This window comes from Cajanus cajan, chromosome 4 (assembly GCF_000230855.2).
Source record: "Cajanus cajan strain Asha chromosome 4, NIPB_CcT2T_4, whole genome shotgun sequence".
Lineage (NCBI taxonomy): Eukaryota > Viridiplantae > Streptophyta > Magnoliopsida > Fabales > Fabaceae > Cajanus > Cajanus cajan.
This window is the reverse complement of record NC_138520.1, coordinates 4,775,059-4,785,911: the sequence shown is the minus strand read 5'-3', so window position 1 is coordinate 4,785,911 and position 10,853 is coordinate 4,775,059. Positions and strand designations below refer to the sequence as shown.

Genomic DNA, 10,853 nt, shown 5'->3' with positions numbered 1-10,853 from the left:
AACATAGTGGGCAACTCTGCCTAATTTTGATGAGAACAACAAAGTGATTGATCAGACTAGTGTTTGTCTTTATAAAGAAAAGAAAGAAACACTTATTCAAATCGTGCAAACTTATTTATTATTTCCACCAAAAAATTGTGACCTAATTAATTCATGAACATGTACTTGCAGTTGGCAAACCCTTTTGAACTTGTGTTCTGGTTTATTTGGACTCATTCGCTCCACTAATACTCTCCACACAAAAATAAATATTGCTAATGCTTGGAACTGCTTCTGTGCCAATAATTTTGGACTTATGTGCTCCACTAATAATACTCTCAACAAAAAATTAAAGAAATATTGCTAATGCTCGGAACTTTTCAGTGTTCTCACTGTTGAAGGTCCTTGAGTTACAAGTTTCTTTAAACAAATCGCGTAACAATAAAGGGGGCAATTTGTCTTTGGCTATCTTGTCATCATATAAGCCTCTAAGACTTGTAATTTTTATTGAATTAACATGTAGTGTGTCACTCGACAAACCACATCATCTTCATGTCAATCAGATAATTGATTTATTTACTCTAATAATACTCTTGGTTTACCTCATATGTGAACATGACAAAAGAGTAAGGCTTAAGGAAATCAATGCAATTGCAATCACTATCCTCAATTCGTTGTCCTGTATATGTCATTTTTATATATATATAATTAAGAGATATGGATATTTTAAAAATAAAGTAATATTTTTAGTTGAGACTTTATATTAAGGATATATTTAGTTGAGATTTTATAAATTAGTCACGAATGCAGCATGACATAACCTTTTACTTTATGTGCGATACACTTCGGAACATAATTTACGCATGCAAGCTAAGATAAAGTTATAATTATGAAACGAATTATCTTATTTAGAAAATTTTAATATATTCATTACATCACCCATTTTGTTGTCCATGCAATATATTTTTCTCATGTTCGTGCCAAGAATGATAGAACAATAGCAAGTTGGCCCATATAGCCAATGTTATAAGTAAAAACAATAAAACCCTCAATTCTTCGTTTAACATCAGTTGATTCCATCACAAAGTGTTTGTGTTCTAATGTTAAGTAGAATTGATTTTAAATTATTGAATATTATTAAGATGTGTGTTGAAATAAACCTTATGCATAATATGAAAAATTGATTCCTGATGTGCAGGCCCAAAGTCAGCATGTCCAATGTAAGCCTACTTTGATTTAGTTATCCATTGCTAAGCCTTTTTTGTTTATCGTCAATTTTTTGTCGTGGCCCAGATAACATTATCCATATACATTTGTAGTATATGATTTTTGTTGAATAGTATCTTATACTGGCCTCATCTTCCTTAGCAATTAACTTTGTAGGTTATGGGCTCTGCCTCTAGGTAACGTTGTGCTATATACAGAAAATCATACTGCTCATGATGATATACCTCTTTTTTTTTCTTTTTTTTTTCTTCTAATAATACACCTTTTTTCTTTCCTTTTTTTTTAGAAAATAAATTCTTGAAATATTGTGGAAGAAAATATGCATAAAGTTTTGATGATGCCAAAGCATTGAAGAAAATAAAAGTCAAGTTAAAACAAGTTGATCAAGAAGCAAGATCTCAAGTAATAACTAGATAAGTCTTGACTGCTTAGCTTAGTATGTAAAATGAACTTTTAGAATTTGCAAATTTGACTTGGCCATTAAAATAAGAATTTCAAGAAAACCTAAACTTAATACTTTTGAATATAAGAATAAGTTGTTTGAAAAGAAAGCAAAAAGAGTATTCAAAAGATTAAATAAAAATATTTTTAACTGGAAAATAGAAGCTCTTTATATCTTAGGTTTTCATAAGCCAAAACAAGTGACATGTTTCTGGTAATCGATTACCAGAGAAAGAAAACCTTTCAAAATGTTAAAATGCTCTCTAGTAATCGATTACCACTGACTGTAATCGATTACCAGAAGAGAAATTTCAAAATTCAAATTTGAACTATACAACGTTTCAAACATTTTGAACTTAAACCGTTGTAATCGATTACCAAGAATTGTAATCGATTACCAGAGCCTATTTTCTGAAAAATTATAGAGAATTACAACTCTTCATGAAAAGACATAACTCAAGATACAATTGTCTATAAATACCTATAATTTTTCAGAGAAAGGTGACGAACTCAATTGTGAAAAATTATCTTTACAAATCACTTGGCCAAAATCATTTGCAAAATCTCTAAAGAGTTCATCAAAGATCATGAAAGTGTAATATCCACTCTTCAAGAGAGTCATTCTGTATTACTTAATAGATCATTGGATCTGTAAAGGAGAAAGGGTTTTTCTCCTTGTTGGTGTTTGAATCTCAACACAAGGAAAGGGAGTTCCGAGGTGTTGGAGGATTCATTTTCTTGTAAGGTTTACAAGAGTAGTGGAATTCTCAAGTGGGAGACTTGAGGACTGGATGTAGGCAGGATTGGCCGAACCAGTATAAAATCAAGTTTGCAATTCTTCTTCCCTACACTTTTATTTATTTGTTATTTAATTGTGTTTGAGTTGTTCTTCATCATCATTCTTTAAATGTAATTTGTCTAAGGAAATAAAGTGATAAGAAAGTAATTGGAAAAGTTTTTATAAGAGGAAAATTTAGAAAACTTAATTCACCCCCCCTCTTAAGTTATACGAGGCTAAGGGACTAACAAATATATTTAATTATTTTTTTTATTCTCTAAATTTTTAATTACATATTCAATGTTCAATTTAACGTTTTTTTTTCACACACCATCTTCCTCTCTTTCAATTTTCACATGCACTTTTTTGCCTCCTCTCTCTCCCTACCTATTTTAATAGGTATTTTTAATTATTTCGGTTTTCAAGTTTTTCTCTTCTTCCTTTTTCTTCTAGTTTTTACATTGTTACCTCCTCCCTCTACTATTTCAATTTGCACACATGATGAAGAACTCATGTGCGACAATGTTGTAGGTGTGTACAACTTATTTGACAATTGAGTTAATCGTGCATTTTTGTTTTGGGCACTTTCTCCCCTTTCACACTTCCAAAAAGTGCAAGATTGAATTTAGTGTTTCTGAAAATAATTTTTGAAAACATTAATTTTAGTGTTTTGAAAAATTACTTTTCAAAGTAGTAAAATTAGCGATCTAGAAAATATTTTACAAAATTATGGTTTTTTATATACTTCAAAAAGGTACTTTTGGAAACCTTAAAATTACTATTTCATAAAGTTTTTTTGAAATAGTAAATTTAGGGTTTCAGAAAGTACTTTTCAAAAATATATAAAAAAACATAATTTTAGCAAATACTTTCTGGAACACTAATTTCACTATTTTAAAAAGTTTTTTCCGAAATACTAAATTAATGTTTCCTTTCCTAAAGTATTTTTTAGAAGACTAAATTTAATGTTAAAGTTTCTAAAAGAGCCAAAAAGGAAAAAGTGTTGCAAGAAAAAATACATGTATGCCTTGGCACTTCCGACATTGTCGAAGAAGTCTTTGTGTCTACTACGTCGTTGCATACTAGTTCCATGACTCAGATGCATGTGAAAATTTAAAAAGGGGAGAAAGAGAATAATGTAAAAATTGGAAGAATTAAAACTAGTTACTAAAATATGTGAGAAAGCGAAAAAAAATATAAACAAGTAGATGTGAAAATTGAAAGAAAAAAAAAGTATATAAAAAAAAGTTAAATTGCTAGTTGAAAATATAAAATATAAAATAGGGAAAAAATTAAAGATATTTTAGAATATATATATATATATATATATATATATATATATTAAAAAGAAGATGTACTTATTAAAAAAAAAAAAGTATATGTGTGGAATCATAATATGAAATTTAAAAAATAAAATGGAGATTTAAAAAGGGGGAGGAAGAGAATAATGTAAAAAATAGAAGAATTAAAACTAGTTACAAAGCAAAAAAAATATAAGCGAATACATGTAAAAATTTTAAAAAAAAAAATTATGTAAAAAAATGTTAAATTGCAAGTTAAAAATATAAAATATAAAATTAGAAGAAAAAAAATTTAAAGATATTTTAGAATATATATTAAAAAAAAGATGTACTTATTAAGAAAAAAGGAAGTATATGTGTGGAATCATAATATAAAATTTAAAAATAAAATGGAGATGCGGGGTATCGATCCCCGTACCTCTCGCATGCTAAGCGAGCGCTCTACCATCTGAGCTACATCCCCAAGCGATTTTATTTGTAATATGTAGGTATAAATTTTGTATAATATTTTGCCGCAGTTAAAGCCACCTCAATTTAACAAGTTAATTGACCAAATTGAGTCTATTTTAAAAGTTATTTACCAAATTGAGACTTTTTTCAAAAGTATTTATGAATGGATGTGATTTAGCTAACATTAAAAAGCGCTAATCAAATTATCATATTATAATAGACATTAATGTTTTGTTTTATTAAAGTCAATTGCCTCCACGTTTACAACATATAAAGGTTGAATTGCAACTTACATTTTCTAAAAATTGTTAATAATGCATATAAATTTTTTCCTTTAACAAAGTCAATACATAAATAAGTTGTTCTAGACTAGAAAACGCTAGTATTGACAAATTATATAGGTAAATACTTTCAAAACAATGTCATTTAGATAAAAAAAAATTTTAAATATCATTGAAAAACAACAATAATAATAATAATTAACAAACTCATAATTTAAAATATAATTAAATATACTGAAAAAAAGTTAATTGAATATATATATATATATATATATATATAATATAAGTATTAAATATTTTGTAACGATCTATTGTGATTACTACATTTATAACGAAAAAGACAACTATCAAAAGCTAAACATATAACATTTAGACAAAACATATAAAAATATAAACTAATCTTGCATAACAGAATATGTCAGAGGTAAACAACTTAAAAGAAAATCTGAACATAAATTTTACACAACTCAAGTCCAAAGACTAGAAGTAAGACTAGACTTTTGGTCAAAGTCTAACAAAAAAAAATATGCCCTCTAACGGGGTCAACAAAAACATACTACCTCCAACAACTCAACAAAGCTCTAAACAACATATCTAATCTTGTTTTATTCCAACCATAAGGAAAAAGAAGGGTAAGCTTACGAAAGAAAATACATATAAATATCAATAATAGATAATCAACATACAACTTAAAAGTATAATTCATAACTTAACCATCAAACAACTTTCAACAATAACAACTTAGCAGTGTGTCCAACATTCAACATAGCAATATAGTTCTCTTAATCAACTAAAATAGCTAAACAACTTAACAATAGAGTTAACATCAATCTCAACTTTCAACAACTAGTACAACTTACAACATGTATGACAATATGAACATAATGACTTCAACTGCAACATAACAACTTTAAATAACTAATGCATCGTCGTGCATATCAACTACGAAGATCTCTTGCAATTGAGATGAACAGTTTAAGTAGTTTGACCCTACCAAATTATAGCAATTGGTATAAAACCAGAAACAACAGTCCACACTAAGGCCAAAAATAACGGCTAACACTATGGTCAGAAATAGTGGTTGACATTGGCCATAAACAACGACTAGCATAAAGATATAAACAATGACTAACATAAGGTAGATTGATTTCTTAAGTTTTGTCACTTAAACTAGGAAGTATGGTACTATGTCAAGGTAGAACAATTTGGGTATGAGTTTACCAAGACATTAACTAGCTTAACTAAGTCACCCATGGAATTAGTCCACCGAATATCCTCTAAATACCACAATTCTCTAATACTAGGTTAGGAATTTTAACCCCTGACTTCGTACTTTACTTGATTAATCATTCAACTAAGATATGGTTCAATTATTTCCATACCAAAATCACAATGACCCTCAAGGGAAGCAACTTTTAAAATAACTTAATTCACCTCTAGCATCCATGTATCTTAACTTAGACATGTATCTCAACCATATGTCCACAACTTTACCACTTTATACAACATACAACTTTACAACTTTCAACTTTCATCAAATTAATAAAAAATATACAATTCAACATCAACAATACTCATCAGGAACAATGCATTATATTCAACATTTAATATCTCAACACATCATATATTATCATATGTTATAAGAGAAGTAACATTTAACATTTTCAACATATAATCATCAACTAGCATACAACAACACTTTTGCATAACACAATACAACTAAAGTCCTACCAACCAAAACAAACTCATTTTTATCTCATACGAAAGACAAAAAGATTATTTAAAACTCTTATGAAGATTTCAAGCTCTAATTCTATCATCTATTATGCTAAAAACCTATAAAAAAAAGAGAGTCATATATTGAGTTCTAAACCTTCATTTTTGTTGAATTTTGTGTCATTGGAAAGTTGAAATTCAAGGCTACAACTTTCATGAAGACCACAAAAATTTCTTCCAACTTCATCGTGCCTAACACGACATTTTTCAACCGACACAGGTGTAGGGTCTACACTTCGTGAAACTCATAAATTTTGAATTTTCCAAACCACCAAAATCCATCCTTAACTCATCTATTAACTCCAAACTCAATTCTAAACCAACAAAACTCATATAATCATCATTACATGATATCAACCATAAAAATAACATGTAAACAAGAAAATTCTAGAAATCAACCAACTCATCAAGCCACAACCATGCTCAACAAAAATGCAATAAAATCCATTCCACTTCATCTAACTCAACCAAGCATTCAACATGAATTTTAACAATCAATATAGTGTATTTCAGACCCCATTTCAACATGCAAAATACATAGAAGACAAAGTAAGCCACCCTTATCTCTCTTAAGTTTAAACAACCAAGAAACATAGAAGACTAAAGACTCCATACAAACACACTCTCTACTCAAAAACCCTTAGCCATTCAACTAGCCACACAACCAACAACCAAATAAGATAATCAACTTCAAGAGCACCCAAGGATTTTAGGAGCTAGGGCCAGCTTCACGAGTAAGGAAAAAATGGGGAGAGGAAGGTTCAATCAAGGCAAGGGAATTCTGTTACATAAGCTCTTTCTCTCTTTTGTTTCCTCTTCAAAAAATAAGTTATGAGTTCCTAAGATGAGAACTCCCTCTTGACTCCTTATAACAATTCAGCCAACCCCTCTTTTCTCTAAAACCAACCCAAAAGACTCAACTCACACTAAGTAATCCCAAAAGAACAAAAACCACTAAAAACAATTCAACAATGACAATAGATAAATTACCACAATAAAATAAATTCATTTGAAACCAAATAACAATAACTAATTAAATTAAAACACAATAACACCAATAATTTAATTAACAAACCATCAATAAATTAAATTCAACTTAGCAAACAATTTACATTAAACACGAACATCACACATCTAATTTACATACTTTAACCACTATAGTTTATATTTATATCATATGTTTTTTATTAACTTTCTTATAGGATATTAGAGCTGTCAAAACGGGTCAGCCGGCCTATGTGGGCCGGTCCACCTTGACCCACTTTAAAAACGAGCCAATCCAACCCGACCCACTTTTAATTTTTTTAAAAAAATTTGGCCCAGCCTGGCCCACCACGGGTTGGTAGATTATACGGGCCAGCCCACCAGCCCACCAAAAATTAAAAAAAAAATATCAACAAAATTCAAAAATTTAAATTAATTATAAATTAATATAATAGTCATAAAATTAGCATCATTAATAGTCATAAGTCATAGCTCGTTATACAAAATTAAATAAAAATCATGATAAAAGTCCAAAATAAATTTTTTTAATATCCCATCATACAAAATTAACTACGAATCATACTTAAATTTTTATTGCAAAAAAAAATTGGTGAGTTGGTGAGCTACCCGGCCCACCACGGGTTCAGCTCGAGTGGGCCGGGTCAAAGTGGACCAGGTTGAGATATACCCATCTACTATAAAATTTTAATTTTTTTTGGCCCAGCCCGACCCATTTTCAAGTTTGGGCCGGGTTGGCCCACGGGCCCCAGCCCACTTTAACGACTAGGGATATATATATTAATCTAATATATGATCCAAAAAATAAATGTTACTTGAAGTCTTTTCATAACAAACAAGTGATAGTGTATTTACACTCTAACTTGTTTTTTATTTTTTTAATTTTATAAAAAGATAAAAATAATATCATATTTAATATATTTATATATACTAAAGTACAATTATTTTACATATAAGTATATTAATAATATTATTAATATAGCAATAATATTGTTAATATTGATATTTTTCAATAATAAAATAATAATATTTTATCTTGTATATTACATAGACAAAATATTTATTATATATAACTAAAATTTATAATAAATTATATATACAAATAAATATCATGTTTAAATATATAAATCATATTTAAAATTTATATAAATAGATATTTATAAACATATAAATTATATTTTAAATTTATAATAAATATTTTATATTATAGCATAATATTCTTTATTTGTTGATAATTTATTTAAAAATATTAAAATTTAATTCATAAAGAATTATGATAAATAAAAGATGAATTAGATAAGAAGTTAAAAAATTCTTAAAAACTCTTTCACTGAATAAAAACACTATCATTTAAGATAAAAATTTGTGTTTAATATATAAGAGTTGATATATTTAATTTTGGTCCTATTTATGTTAAAATTAGAAATTGTAAATATATATTCTTTAATGTATGAATAAAATTGTTATATATATATATACAATAATTTATAATTTTAAAATATTGTAAAAATAATACTATTTTAACATATTAATATACTAATAATAATAATATTAATTTATTAATAATGTTATCAATACAAATAATATAAACTATAATATAATATACAACCTTTTTATTTAGTATTGACAAATATGTGCAATTTTGGTTTCTGCTATATATATATATTATTAATTTTATTTTGTATATTAAAAAAAATTATTAATTTTGTAGTTAAGTGTTATTATTAGAGTTAAGACAACAAAATTTAAATATCACTTTTAATATAGTATTTTGATAATTTTTATTTTATTTTACATGTCACATAATTTTGTCACATTTTTAAGTATATCATTGTTATGTTATCTTTAAATACTGCGTTAGTAAAATTGGTTAAATTTGTAGTGAAAAATAGACATAAAAAAATACTTATTCAATTGAGATGATTAAGATGCTTAAATCGTAATGCTGTAATACTTAGCAAGTTAAAAATGAATTTAAACTTAAAAATCCTTTAAATTAATTTACATCATAACTAATATTTTTTAATATATATAACTAGAAGAATATTAGAAAAATGCTATCTATATTGAACTCATTCTTCTTTATGGATTAAATTCTATTGAAAATTATAAAATTATACTAATCTCATATTTTATTTAATAATTTTAGTTCTTAATATTTGTATTTTGAATAAATTATAAGTAACGCTCATTTTTTTAATTTAAAAATAAAAAGAAAACATTTGCTTAATATCTTCGCTGTAATCATTTATTATTAAAAGTTGAAAGACCTAACCTAACGGTAGTGTCGTCCACAAGACAGGTGTAGTTGGCGGCTTCGAGCACAAGGCGTACCAGTGGCAGTCCATAATCACTCCGACATAAATATGTTACCACTTTTTCGCTGAAAGAGAGAGAAACGAAACACTTTTCACATTCGTACGAAAAAAGAATAGAGACATAATTATTATTTCATCCATTATATATTTAGTGTTGAATAAAAAATTATAAAATATATATCATTTTAGTTTTCAATATGATATTAATTACTTTTTTTAATAAATTAATAAATAATTTTTTTTCTTATTTCTCATCAAATAATTTTGATATTTTTTATTACACCATATTTTATTTTTATCCAATAATAAATTTATATTAGATATCAATGTATGAATTAATTAAAAATTATGTGAAATATATAAGTATAATTGACAAAGAAGCACTCTCTCCTTTCATTTTTAATTGTGGATTTTCTAGTGAAATTTTATTTTTATTTATCTGTCATTTTCAAAGTTTAAAATTAAATTAATTATTATTTTGTCACTTATTTCTTGCATAACTTTAAATTAATGTATACTTACAATTAATATATATTTAATATGAAACAAATATGAAAAATGATATAATAAAAAACATCAAAATCATTATGTAGAAAAAAGAAAATTTTATTATCTTTTATTATTTGTATATAACAACTTTAAACAATTATTAAAAAATAGAAACAGTAATTTAATATTATCTTTAACTTTGAAAATGAAATATGAATAAAAGCAAAACTTCCACTAAAATACTGTTAATTAAAAAGAAACATACAGAGTAATTTTTTTTTCTAATGGTTAAATTATAGTTTTAATTTTTATTTATTTTTAAATTAATTATTATCTTTTATCTTTGGAAATGTTTATTTTAGTTAGTTTCTAAAATTCAAGTCATTTTTATTCTTACAAAACAATGATTATTTTCAAGTTTAGGATATGATTTTGAGTCTTTTTAGATTGAAAAAGATGTGAAATTTGTCTTACTAAATTTAGCTACATAACAATAATGAAATAAAATTAATATTCTAATACAAGAGTTATAAATAATTAAATATTAAAAAAATAATACGAATAATAAATCTCACAAACAACAAAAAATTAATATAATATTAGAATTTTTTTTCTACCCCTTGTTAGAATTTTTTTTTAATAATTTAATGATTTGTATATTCAAACATCATTTGAACTCAATAGTTTTAATGTAAATAAATCTAATGAGATAAATTTTACATTTTGAATAAGTTAAAATTGTGTCTCAAAATTAAAAATAATTCTTGTTTTTATATTAACCAAAATTTAAAAAGATAAATAATCAAAGTGA

General features: G+C 26.0%; 1 non-coding gene across 1 annotated transcript; it reads right to left on the bottom strand.

The window, feature by feature from the left end:
* Nucleotides 1–4,116: 4,116 nt before the first annotated feature.
* Nucleotides 4,117–4,189, bottom strand: TRNAA-AGC (transfer RNA alanine (anticodon AGC)). The gene has a single exon. It is a non-coding gene; the product is annotated as a tRNA-Ala (tRNA).
* Between the last annotated feature and the right edge of the window lie 6,664 nt (nucleotides 4,190–10,853).